At 31.9% G+C, this 20385-nt stretch overlaps 1 protein-coding gene across 2 annotated transcripts in view; it reads right to left on the bottom strand.

Annotated features, from left to right (window-relative positions):
• The window catches only part of LOC108906115 (ski oncogene), a 309204-nt gene that overhangs the window by 62706 nt on the left and 226113 nt on the right, over nucleotides 1-20385 (bottom strand). The window lies entirely within an intron of this gene.

Consider the following 20385-nt stretch of genomic DNA (forward strand, 5'->3'; position numbering starts at 1 on the left):
AGTTTCCTCCGTGCAGTTTTCCAATCCGAAGCTACCCCTTCGGCGCCTCGGGGACGCCCCTGGCCGTCCTCTACCCCCTTAACGACAGGGAACACGTCCCGCCGGGGTAATTTATCAAAGGGATGATCGGGCCCTGTCGGGTCGCGGTGCAGCAACGCGACGGGTATTGTGGTAGTCTTGTTTGACGGACAATGGCAACGGAATAGGGAGTAAATTAATCGATGGCAGGGTTGCGGAGGTACGGGTTCTGTTCCGTGGAATGGGAAACGCCGCTTTCTGTATGCACCCGATGCACAACGCTACAAGGGAAGGAGGTCGGACGATATCAGGGCGTGCTACGCGGGAACGAGAGATAGGATACTTGTTGCGCGAAATAACTGGGTTAATACAAAATTAATAAGGTTGTTTATACTTTAGTCGTTCATCGTTTGTTTTTTTTTTTTTTTCGTAAGTGAACCAATGCCAGAGTAGGGCAATAAGATTATTTAACGCAGTGATTCTAAAACTTTTTAGATCAGATGCTTTTTTGTTAAAACATCATAAAATGGTTAATCATAGCATTATAATCACATCTGCAAAGTTTTATAAAAACAAAAAAATACTTAGATGGAAAAACAAAAGTATTAATATTCGTCTGGACGCGCAAAACGCCCTCTGCTGACGTCATGATGCGGAATAGGCTAGCACGAGAGAGTTCGTCTGCCACATACTGTAATCTGTGGTTGGTTAGGTTACATTTACCGACATTTGCATATCGCTCTGTCCTTCATTTTGTAGTTTATTTAATTTTTACTAAAGTAAGGGACCATACTAAAATACAAGGGTTTCAAAAGGTAGACTCACATAATCTGTCAAGGGTTGCAGAATTTTTGACTATGGGCAAAAACTTAAATCAAGCAAAACTATTAAGCATTTTTTAAATAAATATACAGGAAGAGCTACAAAGTACGAAATCTTTAGTAGTTTATTATACATTAAATGCAATAATCGGTAGTCCATTTTTGTAACCGCATAAAAACATTTAACTTATAAACTCTACGGAATCCATAGGCGTCCAGAATAATTTTGTCCTGTCACTTTTAGAAATATTATATTCCGAGCTATATTCCTATTTAGTTGACGAGATTCTCGAATTTTTTGTAAATAATCTTCCCGAAGTGCAACTATACGTCGTGATTCCATAATTACTATACAATTGTCAAGTTTTTTATGTTTAAAACCGCATTGTAATAAAACATATTGTAAAGTATCTAAAGATTTATAATTATAATCAGGATAATCGCTTAATTTATCTCAAATCATGTTTAAAGTAGGAACGTTATTTTCTTTATACATATAAATTGTGCGCCGTATTACATCCTTGGTAAAATCGTCAATATTCTTTAATTTTGTATTTTTCCGTTTCTTCTTTGTACCGTGATTAATAACGTCTCCTTTCTTTAATTACGCGATAAATTGTCGTATTTGATATCTTAGTTAATTCGCTAATCCGTTTCCTAATTTCTTTATCACATTGTTCACTATTTTCTCTTTTCAAACATTCATATATATTTAAAATAATACGTGTAAATCTTTGTTTTTAAACTCTTGAGTTTGTTTCGACGCTTTCGACAAAAACCGGCTCGACTATTTGGGGATTTTCCCGTGCTATTTCGTTATCTTTCGTTTCAAAGGGTCTCCAGAAAGCCATGCTAAATTACTAGATAATTACATATAATATTTATTTTAATAACTATTACCCTTTACTGGTTACGATATGAAGAAATTTTAATATTAACTACTAATTAATAATACGTATTATACCAACAATAAATATACCACGCCAAGCACTGACAAAGCCAAGTGAACCGCGTTTGACACCAAACTAATTAAAAATTATTTACGACCTAGTGGACCAATACAGGTCTGCTTTGACCACCAGCGGATTGTCTACCAATACCGGACTCGCCCAATGGCTATTCGAGTATAAATTACGAGACACTTCATAGCTAAAGCATAAGAAGAAATTTCAAGAAAAGTGCAGACGGTCCTGTGCTTTAAGATTCACAGAATACAATTTATATCGTAACAACTAATAACAAAAGTGTTTTTTTATATATTACTTTAACATAAAGTAGATACTTAACAAACAAATTTAAAAAAATAATAATAAAGACGCTTCACAAACACCATTTCATAAATCGATAAACTGAAAACTAAATGTAATAAATACGGTTACGTATTAGGCCATTCTCGTTTCTCCGAATTCGCATAATCCAATCGTATGAACAATGATCAAGTACGTGCTGCACCGAAACTATTGATCGAAACAGATTGAAAAGCAATCTCCGCCGAAGACAAAGTTCATGCAGAACCGGACTTCATGTCATACAATAGTTTTCGTACATATAATACGAGGCTTAATTCTGTTATTGTTTTGTTATTTTAGATTAATTTAAGATATCTAGCAGCACGGTGTGTTTTTACCCTTTTTTCTTATTCAGCAACTTCATTAGCTGAATCGGTGACAGACATCTTAAATTATTCCAAAATAACTAACCAGCAACAAACTTAAACCATAAATTATACGAACGAAATAAGTCCGGTTCTGCGTGACAGCGCGACCAATAGTTTCGCATCAGCACGTGCTTGATCATTGATAATTGACTTTACACGTGGTATATGACAAGGGATAGCAAACGGGTAAAAAACGAACTGCTATTGTTAATTCTGCGAAATGAGGAGGGACGACTTTCAAAAAATTTCATGGAAATTACAGATATTCCCTTATATTTCAAGATGTAGCAAATTCCCTGGCAATTGCAGGTTTCCGCAGTTTTCTTAAACAAATTAGAATTTTCTTTACAGAAACATTTTGTCATTGCGCGTGCATATTTTGTATTTTCATTACATTTTACGATTTTCGTTCGACTTTTTCAGAATATTACGCGCCATAAGAGCCAGTCCGCCCCTGTGGGCCCAAAATCGGCGCGGGGGAAAGTTATACGCCCCAAACGAGGGCTCTTTTACGGGCTCTTAAAAAGCCATGGCTCATCATCGGAGACGCCTTACGGGAGGCCCGTTGCTCGCGGGCGACGGCAGAAATTTAAAATTTACGATTATTGCCGCGACCATAAAATAGACAGATACAAAAGACCGTGAATGCGGCTTTGAATCGTTACGGCCCTCTCGTAAACGAGGCCTTGTTTCCGTGGAGACGTCGACGCGTTATTCAAACGCCGTTATTTTTTACGGGCCTCCCTCGCAGACGACCGGAGCAGTCTATGGGCCTTTTCTTTTGAATCGTCGCTCAAAAGTTATCAATGGAGATTTCCGTTTCTGTACGTAAAAATAGAATAACGACGGTCCTAAAACTGTCTACAATATACAATATGCAATAGGGTGTCCCAGAGTATGTGGGCAATCTCTCGGATTTATACGGTGGACGTTAAAATAACATGACAAAGCTTTCCCTTTTCCCCTGAATATCGATTTTTTTAATAACTTTTAAAATATTTTGTGTAATTTAATTACTTTTTGGGAACAAACAAATGAAATAAACGTGGCATTTTTTTAGATAGGCACAGAAAGAATGCAAATTTCATCGGTTTACGGATGTAATAAAAAATTATTAAACAAAAATAGTTTTTTCTCGAAAACAGTTCATTTTATCGATATCAACCAAGAGTGAATTGAGGTTCAAGCTGTCTAAAACTAATATTTTTGTCCCTTTATCGTAAAGGGTGTAAAAAATTGACATTGTGCTCAGTGGCGGTTTTACCATAAGAGCTGCGGAGCTGCAGAACACATAAAATTTTATGTATTTAATCATATTAAATGTCAACAAAATATTTAAAGAATCCAAATGTACTCGCACTAAAATAAATCTAAGAGCTTATATTATTATTTATTGCGACGCGAGCTACGCTCCTTAATATATGCAACCTCATATACACAATGTGTGGACAGCGAACAATTATATGCGTCCTTTGTTTTTATTGGCTGATCAGGCACGTGACCCAGTACACGGAGATAGGTGCTTTTGCGGCTGCAATAGTCACAGCGCTGCAGTCTGCACTCTGTAGTAAATGCAGTAATATTTCGTACGTGGTATGTGGTGGTTTATTTCTGCGAGCGGCACGTGTGAATATTTTCGTTTAGGCATCTACGGATATTATAGTTATTAAAATGAATAGCGTTTCGTTTAAAAAAAAACTTTATTTGGTTCTCTGCCTTATGAGGATAAACTAAAAATAAAAGAAGTAAAAGTTATAAAAAAACAATAATGTATACACAAAAGCAGAGTGGGTGTGCGGGTGTGATTTAAAATATTCACTGTTTTGTTTTCCGTGCTTACTTTTCGGTGGGGATAAAGCATGGACAATATACAGTGTGAAAGATTTAAGTCATTAAGTCTTTAGGTAAAATAAACATAAGAAGTCAGTTAGATTCTGCATATTGGGATAATATACGGAAACATATGAACAGGTAATGAAAAATCGTCATGTATTATTTAAAATCATAGATTGCATAAAATTTTGCGGAGCTTTCGAATTAGCACTTCTCGGACACGACGAGACAGAAAATTCGGACAACCCTGATGTGTTTCGTGGACTCATAAATTTTAGTGTAGATCTTGACGACATTTTAAAAGAACATCTAGCCACATTGGTATGACCGGGATTTTCTGTGATTGTACCGGGAATTAGCTGTATGGTCCCGGATTTCGGATTTGCACGTATAACTCCCGGAATATAATATAATGTACATATATATAAAAAAAGATAAAGAAAAAATCATAACACGCCGAGGAAAATTAAAATTCGTTGAATCGTTGGTAAATTTCACAAACGATTTTTTTTTATAAACAATATTCAATAATTTAATAAAATATATTTAGTTTATTCCAATTTATTATACCATCAGTAGGTAATTCGTAAATGGATATTTCAAAAAGGTATCAATTTCAAAAATCATTCTTGTGAAAATCTGTATTTTTTTTATAAATTCATTGTTCCTTGAAATTCAGAAGTGCCAGGAAAACGCGTGACCTTGAAAATTTTAAAATTTTTCGCCTGCGGCGCCATTTACAGACTCCGGGCACTTAATATCCCGGAATTCAATTCAACAATTGTAACAACCCTAAGCAGAACACATTCAATCAATGTTCACGCGCCGCCACTGATTGTGCTACAACTAGTCCGTCCCTGGCAAACCAAATATCCCAAATTGTTTTCATGGGTCAAGTTCTAAGGAGTCTTATCTGTTGTCCGTCGTATTAAAAAATAATTAAATAACACTAAGCATTTTAAGTTGTTAAAAAAAAAACTCTATGTTCAGGGGCGTCCTTTAGGGGCTTTTATCTCCGTAGGGAGATCTTCTGGGATTTGTCATGTTATTTTAACGTCCACTGTATAAATCCGAGAGATTGCCCACATATTCTGGGTTACCCTGTATATAATGAAAATGCGTTATTTGAAAAACCGACAGCTTAAGCAGGGTTATTCATATGACATTCTACCTTGTTTAACTGTTGTGACATTCAACTTAAAAAAAAATGTAAGGACGAAATAAATAAAAAGCAATTGAATGTTGGACGCACGAATTCCATAGCAATCTTGACTATATTCATCGTACAATGTCAATATAGAAAAATACTGTAAAACTGACACATGAAATATTTGAAATATATAGTCGTAATTGGAAAAGAAAGAGGGTTTCAGAAAGCGATAAATATACAAGATGTTCCATTCAAGACAAAGTAACTTCCATGAAAATTTAATTTCTTTCAAAATTGCATAAATTAACAGGGTAAAATTATATTACATTTTTTTATACTACGATCGAGAAAGCATTGTGACGTCATTTAGTGCGACCAAGATCATAACCTGCTTCTCAGACCTCTGTCATCTACTCTACAATACCTACGCAGATGAGACGGAAGCTAACCTAAAAAAACTCGAGGAAGAATCGAAACAAAATGAATGGTTGTCTGTAGACTCTTGTTACTTTTTATGCTGTTTCTATCATTTATTTTTTCTATTCTAAATGACGTACCGAATCAGCATGGTAGCAATTAACCAATTTTGAGCATTATTAAAATGCCTATCTCTTCTTGCTGCTTTTTTTTGGAGATAGTGCGAGCTTTAATTTTTTTTTTTTTTTCTCTCTAAAAATTTGGGCTTTTAACGTTCCTTTTTCAAGGCTTTTTTTACGGGCGGTTGTTTTTCATTTTTTTTTTCAAATGGAACGATGTATATTTCTAAAAATAGTCACTAATTCAAACCTTCTAAACTAAAAATTATAAAGGGGATGTAGTTGTTTTCTAATTTTACAATTTTTTGTTGTACTGATGGAATTGAGACTATTAAAAAATTCTTACGTGAATTAATGGGCAGATACAAGCACCTTGGGGGATCCCCAGTGGTTGAATTACCTGAAAAAAGAAAAATTATTATTAATCAATACAAATATAAAAATCTACAAAATGCGATATTTAAAACAGTTCACATACGATTGATATCAGATAACAAGCAGAATTTAATATCTTTCCAAAAAATTGCGCAGAAATACAGGGTGTTCCAGATAGACCTTCAATTAGACGTTTCTGGAAAACTACGCGTACTGCAATTCTGAAAATTTATGTACGGGGGTTTCTTCTAATGTTCTATCGATTGAAAATATTGGCGTCGCCGTGGAACTTCCGGTTCTACCGGAAGTAGACGTCAACTCGCTTATTTCAAATGGAATGTACTATTTTTTATTTAATTTTTGGATTCTACGTCGGATTTTAAGGTAAATTTCATAACCTTACTTTATCCTTAAACTCAATAGTTTTTGAAATATTTTTACTTTTTCAAAATTTTTGAAAAAAACACCTATACTTAATCGGTTCTATCTCCTCCAATTTTTAAGATAGGAAACTGAAATTTTATATGGTCAATACCAAAACGTGTCCAAATATCTGGAATATTCGAAAGTTGGTGCATGTTACACAGGGCGTCTAAAAAACACGGACCAATTGTGTCAAATTGAAAGTTTAATAACTCGCTTATTTTAAATAGAACACCCTATGTTTTATAATGCCAGTAGATGCACCTGTTCATTCTCTTTCCATTGGTATAAGCATTCCCTATTTTTAAATCCCACCGATTTTGAGATATTTGAACATAAGTACAGAGACGAATATAATCCGACAGTTAGCTGTAGGTTGGCTGTGGAAAAACATTTAAATGTCACCAAGTGTCATTACTTATTTAGCAGATTTGCTGTCATTGCTGTAAAGCGAGTTTGTCGATTTTCCAAGTGTTTTCAATAACAATGGCACACTCTGGGTACACACACGACGACTACACGTCGGGGTAAATCGTCAGGTTGCAAATGGTGTATTAACATAAATGAAAATGGCTTCCATTTATGCTTCTTCAGAATTCTGTGAATAGTTCCTATTGATAGACGTGAATTTATTATGCATCTCTAATTGACGCCTGTGGATAAGCGGTGAAAAATGCCAATACATTTACTTCATTTTCTTCGTTGTCCACTGATGTCTTACTTTTATCATGTTTCGGGAGAAACTTTCCATTCTCAGAACAATTCTTTAATAGTCTTCTGACCATATCATGACTTGGTCTGTGCTTATTTGGATATCTTTCTGCAAACACGCGACATGTTCTACTAACAATTCTATTACACTCCCCGTAAATGATAATTAAATTTAAAAAGTCGTCGTCTGTGTACCCAGAGTGTGCCATTGTTATTGAAAACACTTGGAAAATCGACAAACTCGCTTTACAGCAATGACAGCAAATCTGCTAAATAAGTAATGACACTTGGTGACATTTAAATGTTTTTCCACAGCCAACCTACAGCTAACTGTCGGATTATATTCGTCTCTGTACTTATGTTCAAATATCTCAAAATCGGTGGGATTTAGGTATAGGGAATGCTTATACCAATGGAAAGAGAATTAACAGGTGCATCTACTGGCATTATAAAACACAGGGTGTTCTATTTAAAATAAGCGAGTTATTAAACTTTCAATTTGACACAATTGGTCCGTGTTTTTTAGACGCCCTGTGTAACATGCACCAACTTTCGAATATTCCAGATATTTGGACACGTTTTGGTATTGACCATCTAAAATTTCAGCTTCCTATCTTAAAAATTGGAGGAGATAGAACCGATTAAGTGTAGGTATGTTTTTTTCAAAAATTTTGAAAAAGTCAAAATATTTCAAAAACTATTGAGTTTAAGGATAAAGTAAGGTTATGAAACTTACCTTAAAATTCGATGTAGAATCCAAAAATTAAATAAAAAATAGTACATTCCATTTGAAATAAGCGAGTTGACGTCTACTTCCGGTAGAACCGGAAGTTCCACGGCGACGCCAATATTTTCAATCGATAGAACATTAGGAGAAACCCCCGTACATAAATTTTCAGAATTCCAGTACGCGTAGTTTTCCAGAAACGTCTAATTGAAGGTCTATCTGGAACACCCTGTATATCTACAGATGCTGAGACGAAAAGTTTTCCGCCTAAAAGTTTAAACGGGTTTAAGATAAAAATTTAATAAAATCCTGTTCTATGAAGGGCAATTTGGGCTTGAAACTTTTTATTGTCTACAACTGTACGTGTAACCCAATAATATTGGAAATTATTGTTAAATTTATTATTTACTCTTTTATTCGTTTTCATTCTTGTGTTTATTAGTTACATAGCGTGCCCTTAATTGAAGTTAAGATACATATCAGTGCATGTCCGTTAAACGTAATAATTTATATGTTATCGTTTTATTCATAACCCAGATATGCTTCCATAAAATTACATATACCCAATGTAATTGCCGCAAATCGTTAGTGTTGCGAATTCGCAATTCGCAATTCTCATGCATTGTCATCAACTCGAGGAAGCCAATCCCAAAATCGGAAGTTAAGGATACCGTGAGAGAAAATTACTCTGCGGGAGAAACTTTTTTTACTCAAAATTCTATAGGGTGTGGTTCGCAATACGGTGGTTTCATTAGGAGAAATTTATAATGTCGATAATTAGCATCACTAGTTTTTTGTTTACAATATCTGGTATTAAATTTAAAATGAATTGAGCATATACGTTGCTTTTTTCAATACTGGAAAAGGTACATTAATTAACCAGTAGCAATTTTTTTTATTTATGTACTGTAAAATATTATGAGGAAAAATACAACTTTCAAAAAAATTTTTAAATAAGATATATTCTAGTAAAAAAGAAATACATATGAACATATTTTTACAATTTTTAATGAGAAATTTCTCAAAAATGGAGGAAACTAATAAACAAAATGAAGGCACTATAATATCAAGCTGGGAATTTTCCAAATAACCAGTTAAAAATTTATATTTTTATGACAAATAATATAAATCGTAGTATACGGTTTCAAATCAATAGCAATTATAAAATCACTGGGTGTAAAATCACTGACGATACAATTTTAAGGTAAACAGAACTCTACGACTCAATAAACAAATTTTTGTTATCTGGCGCCAATATTTCCAGTTCTTATTAAGATTCGGTTAATTAATTGTGCAATTAAATTGCAAGTAAATTTCAGTGAGATTTTCCAAAACTTGTTAGAATAATAAATTATCTACTTTATCCAATAATAATGTACGTCCACCCTCACACTATGCATGCACAGTAATGGCTGATACAATTCTACTCTACATGTTCCGCTGATTGCTTGCGGTTGCGCATTAAGTAGCGAAGTAACAATTAATTTTAGGGAATAAAGTAGGTATTTCCTAAAAGTGTTTGTACTTAAGACTACATGACTGTTTCAATCACGAATATTAGATGGTTAATATTAAATATTTTGTTGCTTGCAATAAACATATTTGTACAACGCTCGGATAGGCACTAACATAATATCCCCCAAATCATTTTTTGTATGTACAGTGTGTCCCGTTTTTCAGGTTAACATGCACCTCTGGAAATGTGAAAAGGCTGTGGAGTTTCCGCAAGCAATTTTTTTTACAAATAGTACACTGAAAGGAGGTTATATTCTACTAATCAGTTTATTGATGTGACAAAAGTCTGGACTACTACGATTTTTTAAAAGGGTCGCCTTTTGAGAAAGTAGTATTAGGCTTTTTTTATTAAAAAGACATTATTACCAGGCTATTCAACACCCATCAAAATATCCATATACCTTTGACCGACAATTGTCTATTGAGTGTTTTTTATGGTGTGCCAAATTTCGAAAATCAGACAACTAAAAATTGTAATAAACAGGTCAAAGATTGCCATGACAGTGAAAACAAATACCAATCGGACAAAGAAAAAATACAGGCACTATAAATTTAAAACTTTTAATTATATTAATTAATTATAAAAATAATAACGTACAAAAATGTAATGAATAATAAATATTAAGTTGTTAAACAAAAAAATGCAAAACGTTAATTCAAATTAAGTTTCAGTTTTCTCGACCAAACCTCGTTCTAGTCGAACACATTTTTCCAATCCTCTTCTTAAATTTAAAAATAATTTACGTAGGTGTTGTGGAGTAACCTCTGCACAAGTTTGTCTTATGCAATTCGTTAGGTCATCTAAATTCCTTTTATAAAACCCCAAAAGTAAAAGTCCATAGTTCGAGAAAACTAAAATTTTATTTAGATTGTTTTGCAATTTTTTGTTTAGCAACTAAATATTTATAATTCATTACCTACATTTATTGTAGGTTAATTATTATTATTTTTACTGTGGCTGCAATTAAAAGTGTTAAAATAGCGTCTGTATTTTTTCTTTGCCCGATTGGCACTTGTCTTCACTTTCATGGCAATTTTTGACCTGTTTATTATAATATCTAGTTGTCTGATTTTTCGAAGTCTGGCACCACATAAAAAAAACACCCAACAGACATTTTTGTCGTTCAAATTTGGTATATGGGTATTTTGATGAGTGTTGAATAGCCTGATTAATATTGTCTTTTTGATAAAAAAATGCCTCATGCCTCTTTCTGGAAAAACGGCCCTTTTAAAAAATCGTAGTAGGTCAGGCTTTTGTCACATTAATAAAATGATTAGTAGAATATAATCTCTCTTCAGGGTACTGTTTGTAAAAAAAATTGGGTTGCGGAAAGTCCACAGCCTTCTCACATTTCCATAGGTGTTAACCTGAAAACCGGTACACACTGTATATAATCAATTAAATCTGGAAAACAAATATTTTGAAATTCATGAAAATTAATTATTCGATAATTGTTAAAATTATACCAATTCGTAACTTATTTTCATTGTAAGAAGTTTTGAGAAATAATTAATGATATATACTTAATATAAACTGGCTAGCTGCGAGTGGTATAGGAGAAAATACAACGAAGGAAACAACTTTTGATTCAAAGTGCCAAAGAGCAATACTTTATGGCGAGTGGTGTGGAAATTTGTTTTTTAATAAAATTCATTTAAATTATGAGATTTGGATAATGCGTGTCGTTGATGGAGGTCACACTAGCTTGTCTAGCAGCGGGGTATGAAAATTACGAAAAAAAAGGTTTCACTACGGAATTTGAGAAAATAAACTTATGCCGTATTTCTAAAGGTTTCTAAGGTTGCATCCGTATGAATATGAAGTTGCACTCCTATATTTCAAACTTCGGTTCTAAAATGGTTTGTAATTGCAGTAGCGGTTATTTTCGTTTGTAATTGCTCGAAATGTAACGTAATCAGAGTTTATAGTTCAAAGGTAATAAAGAATTCCATGACTTTTCCAAGGTTTTCCCGACTTGTCCAGGTCCTTGTAGTTCATTTTTACATACTAATTGATGTTTACGCATTAAACTTTTTATAGACTGGACTCTATCTTTTTTAGACCCAAAGAACCACTTAGAAAGGTTTCAAAACCACAGATAATTTTCTCTTTCAAGAACCCAGGAGATGCTTTCACAAAATTTCCAGTAACAAATGTCAAATTCCCCGACTTTCATGAATACTTTTAAAATTCCCTGACTATTCCTTGTTTTTTTTTTTGTTAAGAATAATGAGTTCCCTGACTTTTCCCGTTATTTCCGATTTTTCAAGTCGCTACGAACCTTGTTGTAATCCAAGCAACATTTTTTGGGCATACAAATTTAATAATAGGTACTTAAGTCTAAACCCCTTATGCTATGTTAAAAATTACCACGAGCATTAAATATATCTAGCGAGATATATGTGTCACCACCCCTAACCCATTTGTTCCAGACCCAGCGGGAGAAGGATCGCTCCTCTCCCTTCGCGGAATTGAACTCCATACATAATAAGACGCATGGCAACGCAAAAAAGTTAAACGTCGCCTTCACAATGCCGCGCCGCCCCCCTCGGCCGGGGACGGGGGCTGATTTTTCATTACGGACTTCTCCGTTTCTGCCACTGAAGTCGTCTGCAGTGAATAGCATGAGTCGGGGAGTCCCTTTTTCCGTCGATGGCTTTCGAAAGATTTGCAGGAACTTTTATATGATGCAGGACGGATTTATGTCCTCTTTATTACGGAGAGGCGGGACGCGCCTCCCCCCGATGATTGGGGAGGCCAGGGACGGTTTAATTGGAGGGGCCTTCGAGGGGATCCCCCCGAAGGAGACGGTAAATCACTGGGGGAACTGATATTGAAAAAATAAGAGAAATGGGGTATCGGTGGTGGAGGCAGATTGACTTTTTTAGAACTTGTATCCCACTGGTTTATTAAGGGGTAAGAAAACTTTTTGTTTCACATAAACTCGGCAAAAAATTAAGGGAGCGGAAAAATTTTCTCTTTTTTTAGAGATTTTTGCTGCATCTTGAAGCTTGAAGATTCTAGTTTTGAAATATTGAAATGACAATTTTTTTAGAATATCACTCGGCGGAATTAAAAGAAACCAAGGCAAGACAATTTTATAATTTTTTTTTTCAAAACTTCCCATGGCTCCACATAATTTTTTTCTGGCTTAATGGTCATTTAGCCTAATTCCTCAGTTTCAATTTATTTATTTTTATTTTTTGTACAATTATTTCTCATTGAGATATCGACTATTGAGTGAAGAGTCACCTTTTTTTTGGTTATCTATATCTCACGAACTAATGATCGACCAGCGAACGGAGGATGACTTTTGAAAACATGAATCAATCCTCTTTGAGGGCGTTTTGAAATATTTGAGAAAAAAAATATATACTCAGTATTAATTTGAAAAAGTGCAAAAATGACTGTTGCTTTGGAAAATCAACAACTACTTTGGGAATACATATTGCGAAAAGTACCAATGTTTGTAGGTTTTTTTTTTAACTCAATACATGCCTCTTAAGCCTGTAAATTTTGAAATTGATCGGTTGAATCGTTTTCCTTTCCTGGAGCGTCAGTTTCATAAAAGATTAAAGAAGCAGGTTTATTGATCCTTAAACATCAATCATGATTATGATGAAAAAACATTTTTTACGTTATTTTTCTCACAATTTCACGTTAAATACTCGTCGAATATAGAAAAAAAACCAAAATTTTAAAAAAATAAAATTTTTCATGCTTATATAATGTTGAAAATAAAAATTGTAAATTAAAATTAAGATGTTTTATTTTAATAGCAGTAGTTTTTAGAAAAAAACATTTTTTTAACGGCTTGGGAACTTTGGAAAAAAGGATCAGTAAATCGTACTTGGCAGTATCAACTTAAATTAATGCAACTCGATGAAATATGTCATGCGAAGAAAAAATCACATCAAAACTGGACAGAAAATGACTGTATCTTTTTATACTGTATAGTATAATTTTCTGAATATTTTGAAATTTCAATATTTTTTTTAAAATTTCAATATTTGGACATTTGAAATATTCAATGTGAAATTGTAAAAATGATAACGCAAAAAATGTGAAAAATTTGATTTTTTTCAAAATTGAATTTTTTTTCAATTTTGAATTCTTTTTTTCGATATTTGTTGGATATTTAACGTGAAATTGCGAAAAATATAAAGCAACATTCAATAAGTATGAAAAATTTGTTCTTTTTTAATTTCGATTTTTTTTTCATCTTAATCATGATTAATTATACAGCAGTAAACCTGCTCCTTTAATTTTCTATAAAACTTTTACGATTCAGGATAGAAAAATTGTTCGACCGATCGATTTCAAAATTTACAGGTCTCATGGGCATGTATCGAGATAAAAAAACAATGGAACTTTTTTTTTAAAATAACCATCTTTTTCAAAATTTGAGCTATCGCGACGTTTTCTTTCAGAATTTTTGTTTTTAAATGTACTTTATGAAAAAAAAAATAGATCAAAATTATCTGGACCTATCTTTACTGTTTTTTTTTCAATTTTCGAAAAAAAAAACGATAATTTCTCGATTATCATTTTTGAAAAAAAAATTTTTCTTACAAAAAACTGACATTTTTTATAAATCCTCAAATTTTTTTAGTGGTGTTTTTTCGTTTGCTATTTTTTTTATTTATTGAAAACATTTTTTTTCAAATTTAGCTTTTTTCACATTGAAAATTTTTGAAAATGTATGAATCTCAAAATTGAAAAAATTTATTCAATGCATTTGGATGTAAATTTCGAAAAAAATATAAAAAAATTATTCAAAACGATCTATTTTTTCTTAACTTTTTCAAAAAGAATCGAAATTTTTTCTGTTTACCACTCAATAATTTCTTTCATATATTTTTTTTCAATTTTGGGATTGTATATTCATTTTCAAAAACTCTCAGAATGGTGTTATGTGAAATAGAAAATAAGCTAAATTTGAAAAAAAAAAAATTTCAATCAATAAAAAGAATAGAAAACGAAAAAACACCTGAAAAAATTTGAGGATTTGAGGATAAAAAATGTCAGCTTTCCATATATATAAAAAAAATTCAAAAATGGGAATCGCGAAATTTGTTTTTTTTTTCGGAAATTGAAAAAAAGCAGTGAAATAGGTCCAGATAATTTTGAACTAGTTTTTTTTTCAAAAAGTACGTTTAAAAACAAAAATTTTGAAAAAAAACGTCCCGATAACTCGGTTTTTGAAAAAATTGTGGTTATTTAAAAAAAAGCTATTTTTTCAAAAATTCATAACTTTTTTTGGGTTGGGTGAAAAAATTTGAAAAAATTCTCAGAGGTTTTCAATGGGGTAGAAAACAATAAATCTTAAGAATGAAAAAAATACTGTGTAATAAAATAAATAATAATGCATTTAACACAAAACTAGTTTGTATTTTCCAAAGAAAAGCTGTTTATAATTGTATACATGGTGTATTTCCTTAAACACAATTTATGTCATACAAATTACAAATGATTTAATTTTCTACACATTGTCGACAATTTTTTGGTCTACTGGAAAACGACGCTGAAATATTTCTATATTTAATAAATTCAAAGGGATTCAGAATATTACAAAAAATGTCACGTATTGAAGAATCAAATGCGAAGAGAGAAATACAAAAAAATGGAACGCTTTTAGAATTACAATACTTCTCCTTCAAATTACATAAAACACGTGTCCTAGCTTGTTAAAACAATATACGAAAGTTTTTTGCTTTGTTCCGATTTTCGTTAATAACGTAAATTTAATTTATTGAACCCCAAACCAATAACAAAATGGATAACATTCTAAGTTGGTAATTGCATCGAAATCATTTAAAAAGCATAAACATATACGTATGAAATATGATGTGATAAAAAGGTATTAATCCACATCTTTTCCGGATGCATTTAAAAAAGTACCTCCTTTAAGATTTATTAAAAGTAGTTAGGAAGTTCAAGTCCAACTGGGTTTTAAAAATTATATCAACAGACATTAACGAGGCCGTAAAATGAATTATTCACTGATAAAGATTGTCGATAAAAATGTGAATTTATCTGACTTGGTTTGGTACAACAAATCTTTGTAGAGCAGTAGGCATGTTTAGATTAATTTGTGACGTAATAATATAACAGAGTGATTTAGCTACCTAAATATACTGCTATAAATAAATATTGAAAGTGTGATTAAACACTTTTCAATTTAATGTTGCCAAGAAGTGGCCATTGCTATCAAATCGCATCTGGACAAGAAAACTAGGGCAAAATTTTCATCCAGAAAAAGTCTTCATATAAATGAAAACGAAGTACCTAAAACCATTCCCAGAAAATACATGAATAATGTTTTTCCTTATACTTAATTATTTAAAGTTGGTAAATTTTCTTAAATCTATTTAATGTTATCTTAACTTCACTTAAGGAGGTATATCGGGGTCCGAGGGAAGTGAAGAGCGCAGGGGGGTCCTATGCTTTTCTTATGGGACTAAAGCCCGCTGCCAATTTGGAAAAATTAAATTCTATTCAAATTATTTGCGATAAACATTATCTATATAGCAAAGAAATCTACTCATATGCACATAGCATACATATTGACTAATTAACAACATAAAAATATCATATTTAAGTAGTTTTAAATTATATTTAATGAACGCATAAAGACTATGTAGATGTGGCAACAGCGCTAATAATTGACTAGCAGTTGTACACACTGCGAACCTACAGACCTCGGACATCGGAGATATTGCGCGTCAAATTCGGGTAAAGATGCGTACGCGTTCAAAAATGTATTGTGTGTAAACTATGTACAATATAATTATTATATATAGCAAATATATCGTATTATCCTCGCGAAGATTTGTATCCTTTATTTAAAATCCGTAAATCATGTGAACTGGTAAAACAACGAGAATTATGTTAATTTAGTTCTAAAGAAATGAAATGACACTCGCGCCCATCTCTCGTCCAAGTCAAAGAAAATGTTGGATGCAATTTTGAAGGTTCTGTGATAGAAATTACATTATTACTCACTGTTCGTGTTTTTAATCTCTATTTTAGTAATGTTACAAAAGTTTTGCAACTATAACTAATTTTTTAGATATAAAGTTTGCTGAGAAATATTTATGTTCCTTTGTTATTCCGTACAAATGCTTTTATCTCAAGTATTACTAATTATATTAATCAAGTAAAGAAAACTTTATGTAACCCTAAATATTGCTGGGTAATGATTACGATGTTTTTATAAACCATTAAATATATTAAAAGGATTTATCAACTGTATTTTTTATTCCAATAAATATATCACAGCTTCCTAGTCTTTTTTAATTAATCTAGTTTTTTAAAAACATTACAAAAAATCATCTGTTGTGGATAATTTATTGTTGATAACAATGTACATGGGATTTAGGAAAAATGTATATGTTTGAAATCAATTTCGTTTTTATCAAGTCTTTCAAATGTATTCCCTCCTTGCTGTCAGCTGATTGCGACGTTGCCACATTAATCCTCAAGTCAGACAGAAATGCAATTATTGGTTTCTGTTTCTAATTAATACAGCTGTACTATGTTCAAAACTTATATTAGTTTTACATAAAAAATAAGATAATACTGTGTACTCTCTATGGAAATGTTTTGTTTCACAATTTCTACATTTTTTTCTCAGTTATGGGCAAAAAAAGGGCCGCACCGTCCATCTTCGCCATATAAACCTATGTTAAAATGAACAACTTTCAACAACAATATCTCAGAATCTAGATTCAAAAAAAATATATATGACGCACAGAGGGAGCACTACGCTATATAAATTTCAAGTACATTTGTGCATTTGAGTAAACCCAATATACCTCCTTAAGTACGTAGCAACCTGTCTTGGAATAAAAAAATAAATATGTAAAATGAGATATTCTTTTTAATAACATTTCAAAGTAATGTATAGATTTTTTTTCTTTTTAAAAATGTAGTCGAAATAACCAATGACCTAATGTCTAATTTTACAGAAAATTATCAAATCCGATACATAATTTGCTAGTGACCATTTCTGGAATACGATCAGGGAAAATGCAGAATCATTCATACGAGTATTCTCCTAGAATGTATTTTCATATCGTCTAATCGCATTTTGTACTTATTAATAAAAAATGTAGGCTCGATATCAAGCCAAACGTCAACAAAAGAGGTCGAAGTTTATCTACTCGATACGTTACTATCTTTGCTGTACATGTGTTGATAAATGAGTACTTCGAACTGTTGAAGATCATATACACCCATTGGGGTCCACAGAAATAAATAATAAGAATGTACGGCTATCGCTATACTTTCCAATTATCGTTTATGGCTAATGAGCTAATTGATTTTACAATTGAAAGATAAGGAAATTATTTAGACCGTTTTTCAATACACAGTAAGTGGGAATGTTATTGATTACATCGTTGATTACTTTATAATTACGTAATCAGCAGCTACAAATAACATCAGAGAAAATTTTAAGCTAAGGGTGAGAAAATTTCTATATTAAATTAATATTATTATTAATTACAATCTATCCACAAACTAGTTTATTTGGCATGAATTAAAAGAGATAACAATTGCGTGTTATCAACAGTTACGTATTAATAATAGACATAGTTAAACAAATAACACAGATGAGCATTTAATTAAAATATTTATATATCCAGCAATTATGCAAAAATAACACATTGGTAATATTATTAAATTATTCCTAATTGAAAATAAATTTGATATTGAATAATATTCTAATAATATGTAGTTTATGGAAAAACGTGTTTTGTTTAATAATCAGTGTGTGAATCAAGTAAATCTGTTTATACAGTACGCGTAAAAGTAAAATATTTCAATGACGTGTAAATAACATTTCGATTTTTCCAAACACATGCCGACAAAGTGAATCATTTCGTAGTTTTTATTACAAATGGAAACTGCTCAAGTTAATATTACCATAAATTTGGTAACACTGCATTGTTAAGTGCAATGGTGATTATTGCTACTTATTTATACTATAAAATCGTATCCTAATAGAATTTCGTAAAAAAAAACTTTTCTGGTTATTTTTAAATTTAATACCTACAAGGACGGCGGCCAAATACAAAAATACGTTATTCTAAAAATAAATAAAAACCGACATTTTTCCTAAAAATAAACGGACAAATCATCAACACGCACCGTTATCATATTTTGATAGTGAAAACACATAAATATCGCCATTTTTAGACTGGCCAAGATTTTATTTTTAGTTGTACTTCCTTCACGATACACTCGGATCTAGGACAAAATTATGTATGGGTCAGCTTATACTAGCAACATGTTAGACTGTATTATAATTTTCTAATAAAATTTGTAAATCAGATCGTAACGCTAATTTCACATCACCAAGCTTAGTTATTTGTAGCTACACATAAATTTATAGCCGACCAATAATACAATATTCATAAAAAAATAACTAGAACTAAGAAAATTTGAAAGAAATTTGACACTTCTATTTGTATGTTGCTCTTGAATAAATAAGGGTACAATGTGATATTGACAGATGGCATTGTAAATGTTTTATTTTTGACGAACACTTGAAAACTTGAATTGAAAAGTTTCTTCACGTCACTATCTAACAAAACTTTTAAATTTCGATACAAAAATTATCCCTCACGTTGTTGCTGAGAAATAAACTTGCAATTAAAAATTAAGTTAGTCAAAAATCAGATTTGAATTTGTCTGTAAAAAAATTAACTTTTAAATATGCAGCAAAAATGTGTTAATTGCAATTCTGCTAAGTATCCTACGAAAGAAGAAGAAATTTATGTTTGTAGTAGAAAGTACAAAGTCCATATTCTGAAATTATTTACTGGAACATATGTTATCGAGTATTTTAAATTTATTTTAAAATTTGGTATTTCGCGAATGAAACAAAACAATTAATAAAAATGATTTTGGTTGGTTGGTAAAATTTTGGTTGCTTTACATTTCATTGTTTTCTTAATGAGATGATAATTATTTGCTCGTTATTGTACTTGCAGTTACTAATAGTAGCATCCCATAGGAAGAAATATTATTATATTATCTAAATATATTCGCTCATTATTTAAAAGAAGCAACAAACATGAAACAACGCATTTTATTAATGTAATTATGAAAAAAATAGAATATTTCAGTGTCCTACAAAGAACGCCGTTGTATGTATTTCGTCGAGTTTTATTCGTGTCCAATTCCTGAAATGTTACAAAATACCTTAGACTGAGCAAAATACCAAATCATAGAAATGCTGCCAATAATTCTGATTCATAGTGAATGTCCCACAGATATAAAATAAATTCAAAATATCTTCATTAGAATAATTATTTTGTATTTTTCTTGTCAAGTAAATACTTGATACTTGTAGAATACTGAGTGGCAATACTAATACCGGGTAGGAAAGTACCGATGGTCTATCTGAAGTTACGTGAGAGCGATAAAGTAAGCCATAGAAATCCATGCGATAGGGAAGGATGGCTATAATGAGGGCGTCTCATAGTCACCACCCGTTTCGCCCTTCCACAAATAAGATCCACTTCTTATTTGTGGAAGTGCGAAATGGGCGGTGACAATTAGACGTCTTCACTATACTCATCCTTGTCTATCACATGGATTTCTATGGCTT

This window comes from Anoplophora glabripennis, unplaced genomic scaffold (genome assembly GCF_000390285.2).
Source record: "Anoplophora glabripennis isolate ALB-LARVAE unplaced genomic scaffold, Agla_2.0 scaffold21, whole genome shotgun sequence".
Lineage (NCBI taxonomy): Eukaryota > Metazoa > Arthropoda > Insecta > Coleoptera > Cerambycidae > Anoplophora > Anoplophora glabripennis.